Raw genomic sequence first — 22,604 nt, forward strand, 5'->3', positions numbered from 1 at the left:
TTCTTTTTTTTAAAAAAAATTCATAGTGCTCTCCCCTCAATTATTGATTTCCCCTTCCCTTCTGTCCCTCCGTGTTCTCCCCTTCTGTCACTTAGTGCTCTCCCTTGGCCCCCTGTCCCTCTGCAGTCCCCCTTGGTGGTCTTCTCACTCCCCCCTCCCCCCCTTAGTGGTCCTCCCTCTCCCAAACCCCTTAGTGGTCCTCCCTCTCCCAAACCCCTTAGTAGACCTTCCCCTACTCCCCCCACCCCCTTAGTGGTAATCACCCTCCTCCCCTCTCCTTAGTAGTCCTCCCTCCTTACCCCCCTTTGGTGGTCCTTCCCCCCTTAGTGGTCCGTATCCCCCCTCCCCTAGTAGTCCTTATCCCCCCCTCCCCTAGTGGTCCTTATCCCCCCAACCTCCCATAGTGGTCATTATCCCCCCTCCCTCCCCTAGTGGTCCTTATCCCCCTCCCCTAGTGGTCCTTATCCCCCCCCCTAGTGGTCCTTATCCCCCCCTCCCCTAGTGGTCCTTATCCCCCCCAACCTCCCATAGTGGTCCTTACCCCCCCCATCCCGCCCAACCTCCCATAGTGGCCCTTATCCCCCCTCCCTCCCCTAGTGGTCCTTATCCCCCTCCCCTAGTGGTCCTTATCCCCCCTCCCCTAGTGGTCCTTATCCCCCCTCCCCTAGTGGTCCTTATCCCCCCTCCCCTAGTGGTCCTTATCCCCCTCCCCTAGTGGTCCTTATCCCCCCTCCCCTAGTGGTCCTTATCCCCCCCCAACCTCCCATAGTGGCCCTTACCCCCCCCCCTAACCTCCCATAGCGGTCCTTATCCCCCCCCTCGCTCCCATAGTGGTCCTTATCCCCCCTCCCTCCCATAGTGGTCCTTATCCCCCCTCCCTCCCATAGTGGTCCTTATCCCCCCCACCTCCCTCCCATAGTGGTCCTTAACCCCCTCCCTCCCATAGTGGTCCTTATCCCCCTCCCTCCCATAGTGGTCCTTATCCCCTCCCTCCCATAGTGCTCCTTATCCCCCCCTCCCTTAGTGGTCCTTATACCCCCCCTCCCTTAGTGGTCCTTATACCCCCCTCCCTTAGTGGTCCTTATACCCCCCCTCCCTTAGTGGTCCTTATACCCCCTCCTCCCTTAGTGGTCCTTATACCCCCCCCTCTCCCTTAGTGGTCCTTAATCCCCCCCCCTCCCTCCCTCCCTTAGTGGTCCTTAAACCCCCCCCCCCCTCCCTCCCTCCCCCCCCTTAGTGGTCCTTACCCTCCCCTCCTGCCCATGTAGCGTTTCCGGGCGGCGCGGAATGCTCACGAGCATTTCCTGTCATTCCGCCGGCGGCCGGGTACAGGAAACAAAGGTTCCTGTCCCGCATTCCGTGCCGGCCGGCCACGCTACATGGGGAGACCGGCAGGAGGGGGCGCTTTGCGCTTCCCTCCTGCCAGTCATAAACCCGGCCGCCCTCCATGCAGCAGTGCTGCGCCGCCTGGGGCTTGCTAAAGCGCTCAGGCGGCGCAGCATGAGGAGGCGCAGCGGGGACAGGGATCCGGCGCCCCCTGGTAAGTTGCGCCCTAGGCGGCTGCCTAGGTCGCCTTACAGGTGGCGCCGGCCCTGCATCTGCTCAATCTAAGTGAGAGAAAGAGGAATATATCAGTCAAATGTTACATATACTATAAAACCCAAGTTAAAATCTCCAGAAAATCTTTATTATAAAATATACTTTAATTTATAAAAACTAAACTCAAGATAAAATGAGTAAAAATACAAAATGATATTGTGTATGTTACAGGAAGTTGTACAAATCAAATTCTATGTTTAAACCTCTCGGTTCTAAAGTTCCCAAGCGATGTACCCATTTCATTTCTTCCCTACCTATTGCATTTATATGATCTCCCCCTCTCCAGGCTTTATTAACTATTTGAATACCTAGAAAGATTAACCCATCCTTTTTGTGGTATTTATTAAAATGGGCTGAAACGCCGTGTTGTTCGTAGCCCCGTTTTATATTATGCACATGTTCATAAATACGTTTATGAAGGGGACGTATTGTGCGACCTACGTATTGCAACCCACATGGGCAAATTAACAAATAAATTAATTTTTTACTACAGCAAGTTATAAAATCCTTTATAGAAAATCCCTCATCCTTTTGTCTCGCTTTAAATTTACTTATTCCTTTTAGAGTTTTATTTTTGCTGCATTTGCAGCCCATACACTTTCCACATGATTAAAAACCACTCTTGTTGTTTAACCCCTTAAGGACCAAACTTCTGGAATAAAATGGAATCATGACGTGTCAGACATGTCATGTGTCCTTAAGGGGTTAAAAACGTTGTTTTTACTTCTTTTTTGGGGTGATTAAAAGTTAAAAGTCTTTTAAAATTTGGTGCACGTCTAAAAGTAATAAAAGGCCTCTCTGGTATAATTCCTGCCAACTCTTTATCTTTCTTTAGTAAGTCCCAATGTTTGTTAATTATGGACCTCATTTTTTTAGAATCACTATTAAAATCAAATACTAAGGGCATCTTATTATCTTTTTCTTCAATTTGCCTATTTTTTCGTCCCATAATTGCATCATCCTGGTCGAGTTGGCTCACTTCCTCATATGCCCTATCTAATATGCTTTTTGGGTATTTTTTCTCCTTAAACTTATCCATAAGGATATTGGGTTGATCTTTAAAAACATCAAATTCTGTACAGTTTCTTCTCAATCTTTGTAACTGTCCTTTTGGGATATTATCCAGCCAGGGGGTATAGTGACCACTGTTATATAATTCATAGCTGTTTGCATCCACTTTTTAAAAAAAATTCTTAGTTTTAATATCCCCTCCTTCCACATAAATGTCCAAATCTAGGAAGCTGATATTGTTTCTACTATAGGTACTGGTAAGATGAATGCCCCAATTATTTTCATTTAATAGGTTTAAAAAACTCTCTAAGTGTGACTCCGTACCTCTCCATATAAAAAACATATCATGTTGGTTTGAGCATACCTAACACACATGCCCCTTCCCAGTCCTGTGGTAACTCCTAATAGGCCTTCTTACCACAGATCCAGTACAAATTTGCTGGGGCTTTCCAACTAGATGTGATAGATAGATCAAACCACACGTCCTTTAAATTGGCATAACTTGCAAACGGGTTAGGTGGTTCTGAGACATTTGAAGCCGACCACCAGGTTGTATTCTTTGTAGTATCATCATAAGCTTTTTGCCCTAGACAAGTTAGTTCTCCTACAGATGTGTTAAACATTATTCATTTTCTTGCTATGCAAACATAACCTATGATGGAGGTCTTTAATCGCCACTCAGATTTACCTCTAACACTCATTTGATAATCGGCTTGAGAAGATATTATTTGTTCAATTGTCTCAGAACCGGACATTACCTCCTTTGCTTCCCAGGGCCATTGGTCTCCCATGTTAGTACCTCCACATACATAGCAGTTGGTCACATTAAGACTACCAGCAATACTTTCAGTTAAATCTATAAACAGGTTTTTAGCATTATGGGGGATCTTATTTTCTACACTCATCTCTTCATAAAAAGAATGGAAAACCTGATGAGTTTGGGATGCTACGGTATCGGTCTCTATCCCTATAAATAATATTGTCCCAGGATCTAAACCCGTCCCATATATCTGGAACCCAAATAAGTTACCAAACCTATCTAAAAATTGTTCAGGATTATTAATAAGTATATGGACTGGGTTACACTCCATCGACTTACAATACGGTTTGGTAGGCAACTTAGTAACAATCATATCCTTATCTACTGTCTGTCCACAAGTTGCCCACCCCACACAAGACCAATATGGGCAATAATTATAATCCCTATCTGGGCATTTTGGACTTACGTATTTATTTTTACTACTGGGACAAATATACTTATCGTTAGACCCATACGTTCTCTCCCATTTAAGATCCCCACATACATTCCACGGCTTTCTACCACTTGATATCGCCTTACATGCATCAAATAGCAGAACACCCGAAGAATATACGGTTTCTAATACTGTTTTATTTATTAGGGTCCCCTGTGGATCTCCATTCCGGAGGGTCAACCAAATCGTACGGGGTTGATACTCTGGATTGAAGCACTTAGGGTCTCCTACTCCTAAATGGCATACACTATATTCTATACCTAAGTATCTACACCTAGACACATATCCTTTACACTCATATTGTGAATGCCAAATTAGGGTCTGGGAAATATGATTACCTGTTATAGTAGTCTTAATGCAAACCTCACAGCTAGGTGTGTCGGTACCTCTACCTTCCTGAATATTTAAAAACATAAAAATACACATTATCAAAAACACTTCTTTCGACGTCTTCATCCTCAGTCTTCGTCCGTGCGATGGCACCTCAGCTTCCAGGATGTAAGGGCTGCAAGGACTGCAAGGAATGGAGTTCTGCTCTTCTCTTCACAGAGGTCCCTTCGAGACACCCTGGCTATGACACGTGGGTAAGTGGTCAGGCTTTATTATGGCCATCAAAACACTCTTACTGATCGCTTTAAATACAATTGTAATCCCAATATCTCCTCGTCACTCCGACTGAGTCGTGCGCTTTAACCGGATCTTGCAGGGATTCTCTGGATCTGGTGTAGCTTGCCAAGAATCTACTGCTGCTGGTTTAACCTTGGAGTGATGAATCCACTGAGTCACTTCAGCCACCTTTATTGCTGTAGGGGTAGACAAAGAACAACATAAGGGCCCCTCCACTTAGGCCCTAACGGTATACTGTTCCACTCTTTAATCCACACTTGATCTCCTGGATGATAGCTATGAACAGGGGGATAAATATTCACAGGCAATCTATCTTGTACCCTTTTCTGTACCTCCTCCATAGTTTTACCCAACTCTACAACCTGCTGCCGGGTAATTCCTTCTCCCAACTGACTCAAATCCCCCCTTAAGTTACCAAGTACGGGAGGTGGACGCCCATACATGATTTAAAAAAGTGAGAGACCCATCCTTCTGGTAGGTGTACTACGAATACGTAACAGAGCTATAGGCAAAAGAACATTCCACTTAAGCTGAGTCTCTTGACACATCTTTGCCAACTGGTTCTTAATAGTTCTATTCATTCTTTCTACTTTACCAGAGCTCTGAGGTCTATATGCCGTATGAAGCTTCCACTTAATACCAAGCATATGAGTCAGTTGTTGTAGGCACTGATGAACAAAGGCTGGACCATTATCCGATCCTATAGAGCATGGTAGTCCATATCGGGGTATTATTTCTCGTAACAGGAATCGTACAACTTCTCCTGCTTTCTCTGTACGAGTAGGGCATGCTTCTACCCAGCCTGAATAGGTACACACAACTACTAGTAGGTAGCGATGTCCACCGGATTTAGGCATTACTGTATAGTCTATTTGAAGATCGGACATAGGGAGTCCCCCCATATACTGGACTTCCGGTGGTTTCACTGGTCCTTGCCTTGCGTTGTTCTTAGCACATATTACACATCTTCGTACAATGGCTTGAGTCAAGTTGGACAATCTTGGTATGTAGAAATGTTTTCTGAGAGATTCTTCCATACTATCTCTTCCAGAATGTGTCCCGTTGTGATAGTTCTGGACGATTTCTACAGCTAGTGATGCTGGAATAACTATTCTTCCATCTTCTAACTGATACCATTTGTTCTCCAGGTACTTCCCAGCTTCAGTCTTTAACCACTCTTCTTCTTGAGCTGTATAAACTGGAGTCCATTGAGAAAGTGGAGTCGGTATAAGTGCAGCTATATGTTCCACATATTCCTGTCTTCCTGATTCAGCGGCACGCTTAGCTGCATTATCTGCCATCCGATTTCCTTTGGTTACATCACCATCTCCTTTCAGATGCGCCCGACAATGTATAATACCAACTTCTTTTGGTTCCCACACGGCTTCCAGTAGTTGTAATATTTCAGCTGCGTACTTAATTTCTTTACCCTCTGAATTCAATAGTCCTCTTTCTTTATACAAAGCTCCGTGGGCATGAGTGGTTAAAAACGCATACTTGAAGTCCGTGTAGATGTTCACTCTTAAACCTTCAGCCAATTGTAATGCTCATGTTAGTGCAATTAGTTCTGCCTTCTGTGCCGATGTTCCTTTTGACAATGGCCGTGCTTCTATCACCTTGTCTATTGTTGTTGCTGCATATCCTGCATAGCGAATCCCTTCTTTCACATAACTACTGCCGTCCGTATAGTACTGGACATCAGGGTTCTGGATAGGAAAGTCACGAAGATCTGGTCTACTTGAAAATACTTCATCCATTACCTTCAGGCAATCATGTTGACTTTCAGTAGGTTGTGGCAAAAGGGTAGCTGGATTTAAGGTGTTAACAGTCTCTAAGTGCACTCTTGGGTTGTCACACAACATAGCTTGATACTTAGTCATGCGGCTGTTACTAAACCAATGATTGCCTTTATAGTCTAGCAACGTCTGTACTGCGTGCGGGACTCGCACATAGAGTTCTTGACCCAGAGTGAGTTTATCGGCTTCAGCTACCAGCAGGGCGGCAGCAGCTATGGCTCTTAGACAAGGTGGAAGACCACTGTCCACTGCATCCAGTTGTTTTGATATATATGCAACAGGTCTTTGCCATGATCCCAAGTACTGTGTCAATACTCCCACAGCCATTCTTCTTTGCTCGTGTACATATAAGTAGAATGGACGTGTATGATCAGGTAGACCTAATGCTGGGACACTCATCAAAGCCTTCTTCACATCTTCAAATGCCTTTTGCTGTTCAGGTGTCCACAGGAAGGGATCGTGTTCTGTACCTTTTATAGCTGCATAAAGAGGTTTTGCCAATATTGCATAACTGGGAATCCATATCCTACAGAAGCCTGCTGCCCCCAAGAATTCCCGCACTTGTCTTCTATTCTTGGGTATTGGTATTTGGCATACAGCTTCTTTTCTCTCTGGCCCCATTATTCTTTGACCTTCAGAAATATGGAATCCCAGATACTTGACAGTTGGCTGACACAACTGAGCTTTCTTCCTGGACACCTTGTATCCTGCCTTCCAAAGAATGTGTAGTAGATCATGTGTTGCTTGCTGACATATTTCTCTAGTAACTGCCGCTATCAACAAATCATCTACATATTGCAATAGTACACACTCTCCTGGGATGGACTTGAAATCCAGTAAGTCTTGACTTAAAGCTGATCCAAATAGGGTAGGTGAATTTTTAAACCCTTGGGGCAGTCTTGTCCAAGTCATCTGGCGTTTCGAGCCCGTTACAGCATTTTCCCATTGGAATGCGAAGATACACTGGCTTTCCGCAGCAATTCGAAGGCAAAAGAAGGCATCTTTGAGATCTAAGACAGTGAAATAGGTAGCCCCGCCCGGAATTAAAGCAAGCAGGTTATATGGATTGGGCACAACTGGGTGTATACTTACGACCGCATCATTGACTGCTCTCAAGTCCTGCACAGGGCGATACTCATCTGTACCGGGCTTTTGAACAGGCAGCAGGGGGAAGTACAGAATTTTAGGATACCATACCTTATGAACTTATCCAAATATGATTGTATATTCTTCTTGGCCTTTTGTGGGATATGATATTGCCTTAAGCTCACTGGATAGACCCCAAGTTTCAGTTCGATTCGAATCGGTGGGATATTGCGAGCAAGTCCTGGTGGGTTGTTCTCTGCCCACACCCTGGTATATTAAACAAGGATTCATCACTCTTAGGGTTTTGGCTAGTCAACGCTGTATAAAGTCGCCACTCTTCTTCCTTTGGTACAGATATTGTCATTATACCTGAAAGTCCAATGAACTTTAAAGATGTTGTTCCATTTGGTAGAAACGTTATCTGCGCTTGTAGTTTTGACAACAAATCACGTCCTAGCAATTGGACTGGACATTCAGGCATATAAAGGAATTGATGTTTTACTACGTGGCCTCCCAATGTACCGAGTCGACTTTTAAGAACCGGTTTAGCAGCACTCCTTCCAGTTGCTCCTATTACGGTGATGGTTCTTCCAGATGGAGGAGCAACTAGGTCAGTCGCCACCGAATGTTCAGCACCAGTATCGATCATGAACGCACTCCTTTTTCCCCCTATTGATACATCGACCATAGGCTCCGCTCGGCCAAGGGGGATAGAGCCCGGTCGGTATCAATAGTTCTCCATGACCGTGTCACCCAATCCTACAAAGTCCCTATCTTCTCTATCGCGGGATCTCTGCGCTGCTGGATAATACCTGTCTTCTCTAACACTTCCTCTATTGCTACCATTATTCCCTCCAGGACCTCCTCTACCTCTCGCTCTGCCTCTATAATTACCATATCCTGCCCTAGGTCTGTCTCTCTCGTACTGTTCCCTTTGTGGACACCTTTGTGGACACTCACTCCAATGCCCTTCTTCCCTACAGTACGCGCACTGATTCCTACTCAGGGGTTCCCTATTCCACTTACTATCGCCTTTATCTGCTCCCCTATACACCTCTTTCTCCCTTCTATCTACGCCTGCGATCGCTACCGCTAGCATATCTGCCTTTCTACGCATCTTGCGCTCTTCCTCTTTCTTCGTTTCTGTTTCCCTGTTCATATACACTTTATTCGCTACCTCCATTAGTTGGGTTATGGACATCCCTACGAACCCTTCTAACTTTTGTAGCTTCCAATTAAAGCTATCGGTGGTCGTTAAAGGGACATAGACGTAGACTGGATCAGCATATTGTATCTGGCCGTCATCGTTAATGTGTGTCGGGCCAGGAGTCAATCGAAGTGGCATTTGATAATGTCGGGGTTGGAGAGTACCGGTCAGTTGTCGGGTTAATATGGGGCTTCGTAGAGATGCGTCAGTTAGGGGTTCCGGTCCTGGGGTAGTAAGGCAAGGGGATGGGGAAGCTTTACTATGGGGAAGGTTGGTGAGTAAAATATTCTGGGCCGGGCTAGGGGGAGCCTGACCTAAAGCTAGATATGGCGCCAAATCTGGGTATGTGGAGTTAACGGAAGCAGGTATCGGAAGGGGAGGGTTTGAAACAAAGGGGCTGGGCTCTGAGCTAGGGGAGGAAGTAGGTGGGGACAACGGGGCAAGGGGAGGAGCGTTTCCAGCAGCACCTCCTCTTCCTGTGGAGGAGGAGTAAGGGGGTGGCATAGGGATCTCAGGCTCAGGGGGCGTGTCCAAAATGGGCGTAATTACGGTCCTAGTGGACAAGCGAGTCCTGGCCACCATGAGGCGACATTGTTCCTCGTGGCATACTCGGATCCATTTTGGCGAGTCATTTACGGCCTGCCTCCAACAATCAATATAGGGAAACAGGCCGTAAAGTTCAGGCCTACCTGATACAGCCACGTGTACACGCTGTACCAGATTAGGATCCAAACTGCCACGTGGTGGCCATGCGGCAACCAAAGTAGGCCATTCCCTACTACACAAAGTAATCAGGTGTGCTGGACCCCAAATCACATGCTTTATATCCCTTTTTAAAATTCTTTATCATACATCCTAAGGGATCCAAAATCGTCGAATCTGACGCGCCCATACTTAACAATGGAGCGTCGTTTCCAACAGAAACTATACAAACACTCTACCAACGGTCACACCCGTTCCCTCGGCAACAGCACCACGTGGTACAGTTACTAAGTGAAACGCACACAACAAAACACTCAGGGAATTCCCGTACACACACAGCTGTTACACCAGTCACTAAGTAACTAATACTGTGCCCTTTGGCGAAACTATACGGTCACCCACGCTATAATTCCCTATATTTGAATTACCCGTCTATAACATACCCCAGTAACATCGTCTTTACAAACAGTAGTTACAGTACGGTTAGCATAGGTTAAAGTACAATTTAAAGTCACAGTACAATTAGTAGTGGTTATGGTGTTAAACATGCAACATAGACGACAATTATTAGTACTTATTTACAGTGTCAGTAATTATACATGGTTATGGTACCGTGCGCTATACTACAATTACACACTATTCACACTCTCGCTAGACGGCAGAGCTCACGCTATCTAGCAAGATATACACGCTACTACAACAATCTTTAACACATATACAATTCCCAACTAATCTATTGGCCAGTACCTTGATGGACTACCTAAAACTATCTACATACGTTTTGGTTAGCCACACTGCCCAAGCACCACATATAGCGAACTAGAGGGCGGAATTTACAACAGTACCCTCTTAGTTTATCTACTCTATCAATAGTCTAGTGGGTTCCAAATTTACACGCCTTCCCACTTAGCCAAGATAGGTTGAGATCTAGCGAACCGAATTTACACAGGCGCTGCTTAGTCTCCCGGTCCCTCCGACCTAGCGAACAAAATATACACCCTAGAACGCTAGTCTAGACAAGACACCGGTGTCCGGCTAGGGCTATTTACACCAGAACCCCGCCTGACTCCAAACAAAAATTAAACGGGCTTACTAAAGGGCGTTTAATTGAGCGGTGCGCCTTCGCTCCTTCCCTCCACTGGAGGGGGCAGATTCCAAATAACCCCTTATGGGCCTACCGCACAATCGGTATCCAATACCCCTAGTGGATCCGCCGTCTAAAACAGCGGTCGTCTTACCTCCTCGTTCCTGAACCTGAGTTCACACTCATCGACGGGGACACCTCAGCACTTACTACGTAGAGGCCGATGATCTCCTGGACAACAAACCAGTGGCGCCGAGACAAAGGGAGGTCCACGCAGAAGTTCAGGGGTGCAGCCGTAGAGAACGTGGGCAAAGATAGACCGTCTCACGCCTCTGCTTCTCAGCTACCGTTGAACGATGAGCTTCCCGGCCAATGCACCAAATGATACCGGAGAAACTGACGGAAGCCAAGCACAGAGAGATGGACACAGGTTTCTTCAGGAAGGAAGAGATTCTTTATTCGGTTCACCGATCGGGACTCAGAGGGACTAATGTCACCAAAATACAACAAGTTCTGAGCAGAGGCGGCTCTAGACTTTATGAGGCCTTAGGCGAAACGTAAACATGAGGCCCCACTAACAAAAAAGTGTCACATATACACATTGATGCACTGTCTACCTGTGTATGTGCCTGAGAGTGTGTCTGACAGAGAGTATCATTGTGTGTGTGAATGTATGTCTCTGTGAGCATGTTTGCGTTTTTGTCTGAGACCCTGTGTATGGGGTAGCTGCTTGAAGTGTGTTGTGTGTATGGGGGGGGGGGTGATGGTGAGAGGCGGGTGATGGTGAAAGGGGGGTAATGTGAGAGGCGGGTGATGGTGAAAGGGGGGTGATGGTGAGAGGGAGCGGGGGGATGATGGTGAGAGGGAGCGGGGGGTGTAATGCTGAGAGGTAGCAGGGGGTGTGATGGTGAGAGGGAACGGGGGGTGTGATGGTGAGAGGGAGCGGGGGGTGTGATGGTGAGAGGGAGCGGGGGGTGTTATGGTGAGAGGGAGCGGGGGGTTGATGGTGAGAGGGAGCGGGGGGTTGATGGTGAGAGGGAGCGGGGGGTTGATGGTGAGAGGGAGCGGGGGGTTGATGGTGAGAGGGAGCGGGGGGTGATGGTAATGTGACAGGGAGCGGGGGGTGATGGTAATGTGAGAGTGAGGGGGGGTAATGTAAAAGTGAGGGGGTAATGTGAGAGTGAAGGGGGGTAATGTGAGAGTGAAGGGGGGTAATGTGAGAGTGAGAGGGGGGTAATGTGAGAGTGAGAGGGGGGTAATGTGAGAGTGAGGGTAATGTGAGAGTGAGGGGGCATAATGTGTGAGTGAGGGGGCATAATGTGAGAGTGAGGGGGCATAATGTGAGAGTGAGGGGGCATAATGTGAGAGTGAGGGGGCATAATGTGAGAGTGAGGGGGCATAATGTGAGAGTGGGGGGGCTAATGTGAGAGTGGGGGGGCTAATGAGAGAGTGGGGGGGGCTAATGAGAGAGTGAGGGGGGTAATGTGAGAGTGAGGGGGGTAATGTGAGAGTGAGGGGGGTAATGTGAGAGTGAGGGGGGTAATGTGAGAGTGAGGGGGGTAATGTGAGAGTGAGAGGGGTAATGTGAGAGTGAGAGGGGGTAATGTGAGAGTGAGAGGGGGTAATGTGAGAGTGAGAGGGGGTAATGTGAGAAGGAGGGGGTGATGGTGAGTGGGGTGAGGCTGAGGGTGGTGACGGAGGGTTATGCTGAGGGTGGTGGGGGTGAGGCTGAGGGTGGTGAGGGGGGTGATGCTGAGGGTGGTGGGGGGAGTGATGCTGAGGGTGGTGGTGATGATGAGGGTGGTGGGGGATGGTGGTGATGATGAGGGTGGTGGGGGATGGTGGTGATGATGAGGGTGGTGGGGGGTGGTGAGGCTGAGGGTGGTGGGGGATGAAGCCGAGGGTGGTGGGGGGTGAGGCTGAGGGTGGTGGGGGGTGAGGCTGAGGGTGGGGAGGGGTGCTGGGGGGTGATGGTGAGAGTGGTGGGGGGTGATGGTGAGGGTGGGGAGGGGTGATGGTGGGGGGTGAGGCTGAGGGTGGTGGGGGGTGATGGTGGTGGGGGGTGAGGGTGGTGTGTGATGGTGGTGGGGGGTGAGGCTGAGGGTGGTGGGGGGTGAGGCTGAGGGTGGGGAGGGGTGCTGGGGGGTGATGGTGAGAGTGGTGGGGGGTGATGGTGAGGGTGGGGAGGGGTGATGGTGGGGGGTGAGGCTGAGGGTGGTGGGGGGTGATGGTGGTGGGGGGTGAGGGTGGTGTGTGATGGTGGTGGGGGTGAGGCTGAGGGTGGTGGGGGGTGATGGTGAGAGTGGTGGGGGGTGATGGTGGGGGGGTGAGGCTGAGGGTGGGGGGGTGAGGCTGAGGGTGGGGGGGGGGTGAGGCTGAGGGTGGTGGGGGGTGATGGTGGTGGGGGGTGAGGCTGAGGGTGGTGGGGATGATGGTGAGAGTGGTGGGGGGTGATGGTGGGGGGTGAGGCTGAGGGTGGGGGTGAGGCTGAGGGTGGTGGGGGTGAGGCTGAGGGTGGTGGGGGTGATGGTGGTGGGGGGTGAGGCTGAGGGTGGTGGGGGGTGATGGTGAGGGTGGGGAGGGGTGATGGTGAGGGTGGGGAGGGGTGATGGTGGTGGGGGGTGAGGCTGAGGGTGCTGGGGGGTGATGGTGAGAGTGGTGGGGGGTGATGGTGAGGGTGGGGAGGGGTGATGGTGGGGGTGAGGCTGAGGGTGCTGGGGGGTGATGGTGAGAGTGGTGGGGGGTGATGGTGAGGGTGGGGAGGGGTGATGGTGGGGGGTGAGGCTGAGGATGGTGGGGGTGAGGCTGAGGGTGGTGGGGGGTGATGGTGAGAGTGGTGATGGTGGTGGGGGGTGATGGTGGGGGGTGAGGCTGAGGGTGGGTGAAGCTGAGGGTGGTGGGGGTGAGGCTGAGGGTGGTGGGGGGTGAGGCTGAGGATGGTGGTGGGGGGTGATGGTGGTGGGGGGCAGGGGCGGACTGACCGGTCGGGCACTTCGGACATGGTCCGAGGGCCCGGCCGGGAGGGGGGCCCGCCATCAGGGGGCCCGGCCGCCCCTTTAAATGCTGCAGCCGCCTGAGCGCTCTCTTAAGAGCCTCAGGCGGCTGCAGCTTCTCACCTCCCCTCCCCGTAGCGTGGCCGAGCTGCTCTGCGTCCGCGGTGCCGGCCGGAGTGATAGGAAGGTGCACACACACTGAGTGTGCACCTTCCTGTCAGTCCGGCCGGGTACAGGAAACAGAAACTCCTGTTCCGCGCGGAACAGGAGTTTCTGTTTCCTGTACCCGGCCGGACTGACCGGAAGGTGCACACTCAGTGTGTGTGCACTTTCCTATCAATCCGGCCGGCACCGCGGACGCAGAGCAGCTCGGCCACGCTACGGGGAGGGGGTAAAAAGAGAGAGGGAGGGAGTTAAAAGAGAGAGGGAGGGGGGTTAAAAGAGAGAGAGAGGGAGGGGGGGTTAAAAGAGAGAGGGAGGGGGGGTTAAAAGAGAGAGAGAGGGAGGGGGGTTAAAAGAGGGAGAGGGGTTAAAAGAGAGAGAGGGAGGGGGGTTAAAAGAGAGGGAGGGGGGGTTAAAAGAGGGATGGGGGGGTTAAAAGAGAGAGGGGGGTAAAAGGGAGGGGGGGTTAAAAGAGAGAGGGGGTTGTTAAAAGAGATGGGTTAAAAGAGAGAGGGAGGGGGAGGGGGGAGTTAAAAGAGAGAGGGAGGGGGGTTAAAAGAGAGAGAGAGGGAGGGGGGGTTAAAAGAGAGAGGGAGGGGGGGTTAAAAGAGAGAGGGAGGGGGGGTTAAAAGAGAGAGGGGGGTTGTTAAAAGAGATGGGTTAAAAGGGAGAGGGAGGGGGGTTTAAAAGAGGGAGGGGGGTTAAAAGAGAGAGGGAGGGGGTTTAAAAGAGAGAGTGGGGTTAAAAGAGAGAGGGAGGGGGGTTTAAAAGAGGGAGGGGGGTTTAAAAGAGAGAGGGAGGGGGGTTAAAAGAGGGAGGGGGGTTGTTAAAAGAGAGAGGGAGGGGGGGTAAAAAGAGAGAGGGAGGGGGGTAAGAAGAGAGGGGGTAAGAAGAGAGAGGGAGGGGGGTAAGAGGAGGGAGGGGGGTAAGAAGAGGGAGGGGGGTAAGAAGAGAGGAGGGGGAGTAAGAAGGGAGGGGGGAGTAAGAAGAGGGAGAGGGGGAGTAAAAGAGGAAGGGGGGAGTAAGAAGAGGGGGAGGGGAGAGTAAGAAGAGGGGGGAGGGGGGTAAGAAGAGGGGAGAGTAAGAAGAGAGGGGGGGAGTAAAGGGGGTAAGAAGAGGGGAGGGGGGAGTAAAAAGAGGAAGGGGGAGTAAGAAGAGGGGGGAGGGGGGTAAGAAGAGCTGGGAGGGGGTAAGAAGAGGGGGGAGGGGGTAAGAAGAGGGGGGAGTAAGAAGAGGGAGGAGTAAGAAGAGGGGGAGGGGGGAGTAAGAAGAGGGGGAGAGTAAGAAGGGGGAGTAAGGAGAGGGGGAGGGGGGAGTAAGAAGAGGGGAAGAGTAAGAAGGGGGGTAAGAAGAGAGTGGGAGTAAGGGGAGGGGGAGGGGGAGGGGGGGTAAGAAGAGGGGGAGTAAAAGGAGGGCAATTGCCCCCTCCCCTGTCCGCAGGCACCGTGCGGGCAGCCGGCAGGGGAGGGAGGAAGAGAGGACCCGGGAGCTCAGCCTGCAGCTCCTCTGGGTCCTTCTTGCGCGAGCACAGATCGTTACCACGGCAACGTTACGGCTCTTGCGAGAGTAAACTCTAGCCCTGGAGCTACGGGCTAGAGTTCACTCTCAACACTGTGACCACCAGGTATTCCTGGTGGTCGCAGTGGTGAGAGTGAACTCTAGCCCCATAAACACACTGCCCCCACACACCATACACATTCACACACTGCCACCCATACACACACACTGCCCCCACACACACCATACACATTTACACACATTGCCTCACACACACACACACATACACTGCCCACCCATACACACACAGCCCCCCATACTAACATTGCCACACACATACACAGCCCCCTCGTACACACATTGCCCCACACACCCTACACATTCACACACTACACCCCCTCACACACACTGAACCTTTCACACACACTGCACCCCTTACACATTGCACCACTGCTCCTATACCCTACTACAGCCTCATATCCCAGCAGACCCCAGGTAAGTTGTCAAACTGTTCTTAAACGGTTTGACTACTTACTCTGGGAGGGGGGCCCGGCCCTCCTGGCACCATAACGACTACACAGAGTAGTAGTGGTTATTGTGCATGGATTATTTCTTTAAATAATCTACGAGTGTCCCAGTAGCCAGCAAGCCAGCCAACCCACAGGCCAGCCAGCCCACAGGCTGGCCAGTAGACAGCCAGCCAGCCTACAGGCCACCAGTTAGGCTTAAAGCCAGCAAACCCACAGCCTGCCAACCGCAGCCAGCAAGCCACAGCCTGCCAGCCAGCAAGCCACAGCCAGCAAGCCACAGCCTGCCAGCCGCAGCCAGCAAGCCCACAGCCTGCCAGCCGCAGCCAGCAAGCCCACAGCCTGCCGGCAGTAGCCAGCAAGCCCACAGCCTGCCAGCAAGCCCACAGCCTGCCAGCCGCAGCCAGTAAGCCCACAGCCTTCCAGCAAGCCCACAGCCTGCCAGCCGCAGCCAGCAAGCCCACAGCCTGCCGGCAGTAGCCAGCAAGCTCACAGCCTGCCAGCCGCAGCCAGCAAGCCCACAGCCTGCCGGCAGTAGCCAGTAAGCCCACAGCCTTCCAGCAAGCCCACAGACTGCCAGCCAGCAACAGTAATTAAGGTAAGAGGAGCCAACTTGGCCTAGGTATCAGCTATGTTGTGTTGCTATATTGTGAATAGGAACCAGAGTGTTGGAGAGACCCCCCTCCAGGCCCCATTAGACTCCATTGTAGTCTCTAATGGGACCTGGAGGAAATTCTTTCTAACACACTCTCTAAAGGACACTGAGATAGCCTCTGCTAGAATGCTCCCCCCCTCCATGGCCCATTAGCCCTCAATTGTAGTCTCTACTGGGGCCTGGAGGCGACTGTTTCCAGCAGGGACACTGAGATGGCCTCTGTTAGAAAGACCCCCTTCCAAGCCTATTAGACTCCATTGTAGTCTCTAATAGGGCCTGGAGGGGATTCTTTCTAACACACTCTCTAAAGGACACTGAGATAGCCTCTGCTAGAAAGACCCCCCTCCATGGCCCATTAGCCCTCAATTGTAGTCTCTACTGGGGCCTTGAAGGGATTATTGCTCTTTTGTTCCTTGTGTCTAAAGATTGTGTAGGGTGTGGCTGGAGGCGGTGCATGGAGGCGGGACATGGGTGGCGCTTGCTGCGGAGTATGGGTGGGGCCTGTAAGGGGGCCCTTGTATTTTTTGCCCGGGGGCCCTGAGGGTTCTCAGTCCGCCCCTGGTGGGGGGTGAGGCTGAGGGTGGTGGGGGGTGATGCTGTGGGTGGGGCTGAGTGTGGTGGGGGTGATGGGGAGGGAGAGCCTACCTTTCCCTGGTGGTCCAGTGGGTTCCCTGGTGGTCCGGTGGCCACTGCTTCTGGTCTGCAGCTCCGCATAGCTGCAGACCATGTAATTTCGCAAGATTTCAGAGCGTTGCCGCGGTAACCCGCGGCAACGCTCTGATTGGCCAATTCTCGCGAGTCACATGGTCTGCAGCTCTGCACACTGCGGAGCTGCAGACCAGTGTCTGCGATGGTGGCCGGGCAGCCAGGAGGGGCCTCGCACCCGGCGGCATACCGGGCAAGCCGCCGGGCCCCCTCCTGGTGTCAGGTCCTCGGTCAGTGACCGAGGACCTGACACACTCTGCTCACAGGTGGTTTAGGCGGCCGCGAGGCCCCCGCCAGCGCGAGGCCTTAGGCGGCCGCCTAAACCGCCTAATTAGAGAGCCGCCTCTGGTTCTGAGCCCCGGACAATAGTGTAGGCTCCTTATATAAGCATGTAACTCCTCCCATAAGTAGCTCCACCCACACATTCTCTTACCCAATCAATCGAATAAGAACTAACTTCCTGTTTGACCGCATGGCTTGCCCAGCACAATGGAGGAGGGGAATACTACATCCGGTATTCTCGCACATGCTCCGTACACTACTGATCGTATCTTTGCCACGTGCAACCAACCGACCGATACACCAGTATATGCACGTACACATGCCACGTGGTAATCTCGGCCTACTAAATTTATTTTTACCGAGATTCCACCACAATGCTAGAAAAATGAGGTCCATAATTAACAAACATTGGGACTTACTAAAGAAAGATAAAGAGTTGGCAGGAATTATACCAGAGAGGCCTTTTATTACTTTTAGAGGTGCACCAAATTTTAAAAGACTTTTAACTTTTAATCACCCCAAAAAATAAGTAAGAACAACGTTTTTAAACAACAAGAGTGGTTTTTAATCATGTGGAAAGTGTATGGGCTGCAAATGCAGCAAAAATAAAACTCTAAAAGGAATAAGTAAATTTAAAGCGAGACAAAAGGATGAGGCATTTTCTATAAAGGATTTTATAACTTGCTGTAGTAAAAATGTAATTTATTTGTTAATTTGCCCATGTGGGTTGCAATACGTAGGTCGCACAATACGTCCCCTTCATAAACGTATTTATGAACATGTGTATAATATAAAACGGGGCTACGAACAACACGGCGTTTCAGCCCATTTTAATAAATACCACAAAAAGGATGGGTTAATCTTTCTAGGTATTCAAATAGTTAATAAAGCCTGGAGAGGGGGAGATCATATAAATGCAATAGGTAGGGAAGAAATGAAATGGGTACATCGCTTGGGAACTTTAGAACCGAGAGGTTTAAACATAGAATTTGATTTGTACAACTTCCTGTAACATACACAATATCATTTTGTATTTTTACTCATTTTATCTTGAGTTTAGTTTTTATAAATTAAAGTATATTTTATAATAAAGATTTTCTGGAGATTTTAACTTGGGTTTTATAGTATATGTAACATTTGACTGATATATTCCTCTTTCTCTCACTTAGATTGAGCAGATGTGGATAATATGAATATGGTTTACACAGAATAAGAATGTTTAGATATGTGCTATAAGAAAATGCAGTTTAGGTGATAGGACTCTATGAATGAACGTTTTAATGAAGAGTTTCGGAATAACACATAAAGACTACATTTCTAACCAATGAGAGGATATAATGGGTGGACACACACCTGTGTGAGTGGACTTAAAAAGAAGACAGCAGCAGGATGGGAGTGTGATCTGAGGAAGCCCAATCTGAGGCGAAACGCCTCATCACGCACGTCCCGTGGTTACGTCACTAGGCTCCGCCTCCAGGAAGTGTTTGCGATATTGCGGTATTGTGTTGGCCGGCAACCAAACCGAACGGAACATTTTTCCAGAGAAAGGCTGAGGGAGCTAAGTGACACCGTTTTTTAAATTGTGAAGTTTTGCAGATATTAAAGCCATTTTCGTTTCAAGCTGCTGCCGTCTTGTGAATCTTTAATATACAAAGCGGATACAGTTAGAGCAGACTTATCTGCTCTCCACTTGTGAGTGTACCTATACATATATTGTCTCCACATGCCAATTTATTATACTGTATCACGCTATGTATCTTTCTTTTTGTTTTTTATACATATGTACAAGTAATCTGGAGTAACCCAATCCAGGGTATATACAGCTGGGTATTGTATGCACTCCGTTTATTACATTTATCCGAATTTTGTGTTGCACTCTAGCACTGTTATATCAGAGATATTTGCACTTTTGCACTTTTGTGTATTTACACGTGTGTATAGGATAATATTACACCTATAATATAGAAACTGTGAATTACCACAAGCACTGAAATACGTCTTAAAGAAATATTGCACACTTTTTTGTCTTAAAGACACAGCGCACCCTCTTTCTTATGTTGTCGTATTCTGAGTGTTTTATGAGCTATTGCACTTTATAAGGGAGCTGCTTTTAAAGTTTTTAGGTTTTTTGTATATCAGTATTTACGATTTTTAGACGTGTATTGAGCGCCTTCCGTTACTTGTTCTTTTCTCTGGATTATACCACTTACGCCCAAGTCATTGAGCAGTTCGCCTGCTCAATCATATGTGAGTACACATTTTATTATTCATACTCCTTATATATCATTTCATACAGCGAGCACTATGCTGTTTCCCAAACGAGACAGGGATCTGAGGCTCAATGAAAGACGGTCTCCGATGACTACCCCATTGTAACAAAACCCCTCTTTGATTTTCAGTAGTTATGGTGGTTTTGTTTCTTTTGACAGTGATTATGGTGTTGGTCTCCTTGCTAATATTTATTTCAACCAAGTACATGCTCCTAGACTTCGTTTTCCTTTGCCATAGCTGGATTTTATATGCTTCCTGAGGTGTTTGTTAGTTGGTTCGGTAAATAAAGACTTTATCACGAACCGGATTACAGTATTCAAACAACTGAACCAAATGTTGAATGACCAACCACCCTTCATGTGGAGTGTGCTGCTGGTTAACCACCCAGAAGCTGCGGTTAACCGCAGCCTAATTGACGAAAGGCTGGGTGGCTGGCGTTCATATGAATGAACGTGTGGTGGCAGCCATTTTGTTTAGCCGAATGTGCCCAGCGGTGTTTGGTTGTTGAACGCCTGGAACAATTTTCGGCTACTTTTTACATGAACACCGCTGAGACTTCCACCTTCCATGCTTTCGGCTAAATACATACGAACAGATCGCTATTTCTGGGGAATAAACTAGCGAACAAGACACTTTCATCGAAAGTATGTACGAACAGATCCGTTTGTGCAATTTGTACATTATTTGAAGGAAAAGATAAACCTGCCGCACAGCCTAAATCCGTGGAACAGTTTTGGGCATGAAAGCCATGCTTGTGGTCGGTCAAATATGACTTCCACAAAACTTTTGAACCCCTGCTCTGATCTGGGTGATTTTTCGATATATTGTTCACCCAGATCAGAGCTATGCAGGGATATATAATTTATGGGGAAATTTTTGTGTTTTGGGGTGTTTCTGTGTTTTGGGTAAAAATTGATATTTTCTGCCTGTGGATAATTAGGTTATTTCATTAGCTACCCGAGGGGAGGTATTGCTGGCTGTATGTGGGAGTATTACTGTACCAATTATTGTTTCTATTGGTTTGTGTTCCTTTTGTCTCAGTTTACCATCAGGTCCAGGGCCTGAAAATCTGTATAAAAGAAATGCCGCTTGCACTCAATAAACCAGACCTTCTTACCCTCAACTCGACTCGTCTCGTGTTGTAGGGAACAGCTATACCAGCTATATCACTGCTAGCGCTTGTAAGAGTTCTCTTCAGCTATACCACTTGTAACAACACCCCCAGGCATAAAAGGGTTAAACCCTTCCAGAGACACAGGCACAGCTACTGCAGAACACCCAAACTCCTGAACAGGTTACAAAGTAGCACTCCAAACTCCCGAACTGGATACAAGGGAATGCTCCAAACTCCCGAACTGGAACCTCACAAATAGCTGCTAGCAGACGAACAGGAAAAGCACCCAAGCGGCTTACACTCCTAGCAATCAGTCTCTAACAGCATACATTAAATACCCCCAAGAACGAGAAAAGGCTCCATGTTGAGGGTCAATTAGTGGTCTCATTTATTGAGGGCTACCTGCCCAGTATATATGCAGGTCTCCCACCTGGTGGACACTCCCCTAGGGGACCAGATGGAAGACTGTAACACAGACAGACATGTATCACATTCAGACACACAGAAGTAAAATATCCCCACAATGCATCCTAATTTCCCTCCCTCTATCCTGGAGATAATTGGGAAGTAATCAAATTATCTCCCAGGACAGAGGCATATCGCCATTATACACGTGGGGACACAAATACAGTAAAAAACATTAAAACATATAATATTACATTTATTACACAAAATACATACATGTCACATATCCCCATATAGCTTAGATCTGAGCGCACATAACTACCGAAAAGCGCTCAGATCACATACATACAGTTCAATTGCCATGGAGCCAAAGTCTTTAATTACACGAATAGGCTCCATGGCATAGCTATCTGTTTAAATACATTCACTTAGTTAAAGTCCCGAATAATCAGGTGTTCGGTTGAACAGCCGAAATAGAAGCAGGGAAGTCTGGAGGCTCAATGAGCAGGAATCACAAGAGTATCACGACCAAAGAGAAAAGGTAAGTCAACACCGAACTGACCTAACTTCTAGGCTTGAAGAAGCTTATGAGATAGGCCAGCCTGAAATCTTTCCAGGATTTCAGGAAAGGCTAGAAAAGCAAATATCTTTAGCTGACGGTTGCTCCAACGATGCTGAGCGGCAACAGCTAAAGGAAAAAAAGGAATTTTTGCTAAGGATTCCTACGACTGTGGGTTAACTAACCTCCACGTAGCCAGAATACAAACTGATCCAAATTTACCACCTGTATTTATCAAACAATATAGACTCCAATTAGCGTCATATGATGGTCTACAAGACATCATTCAGAATTTAAAGGAAAGGGGCATTATACGTCCAGTGCACAGTTTGTATAATAATCCGATCTTGGGGATTCTGAAACCTAATGGACAATGGCGTTTATGCGCTGACTTACGACAGCTAAATAAACGTGTCTATATGTCTGGTTGGCCAGTACCATACATAGACCAATATTTGGTACAAATGCAGGGATCCAAAATATTCACTGCCATTGACTGTGCGCAGGGATATTGGACTGTACCAGTCCATAATGAAGACCAATACAAATTGGCCTTCACATTTGGAAAGCAGCAGTATACCTGGACCCGTATGCCCTTCGGTTACATAAACTCTGGTCATGAATTCGCTGTGTTCATGCATAAAGCTATGCCTGACGCACTCGAGAGAGGAACATTATCATATGTCGACGATGTCTTGCTGAAAATCACTTCTGTGGCGAAACCAACTTCGCCACTGTGAACTGGAGAAGCCTGGTTGCTAGCCTCCTGCCCTGCGACTACGGCCCCTGGACATATTGCTCTATAAACACTATATTTGGGCATGTAATAATTTATATTGCTGCTACTGGCCCTTTAAAATCAGCGATGGACATATTGGGACTTTTGGGACTAATGTCCCTTTAAGACTTTGTAACATATCACAGTAATACTGTCTTAAATATTATGTAGGTATTTATGTGTTCAGTTAAACTGGGTTTTATCCTCTTGTAAGTGAAACGGTCCGTTACATTGGTGGCAAGCGGTGGGATGGCGTCCTAGTGCGAGGAGAAGCAGCTCAGAGACACCGGT

This window comes from Pelobates fuscus, chromosome 7, assembly GCF_036172605.1.
Source record: "Pelobates fuscus isolate aPelFus1 chromosome 7, aPelFus1.pri, whole genome shotgun sequence".
NCBI classification, from domain to species: domain Eukaryota; kingdom Metazoa; phylum Chordata; class Amphibia; order Anura; family Pelobatidae; genus Pelobates; species Pelobates fuscus.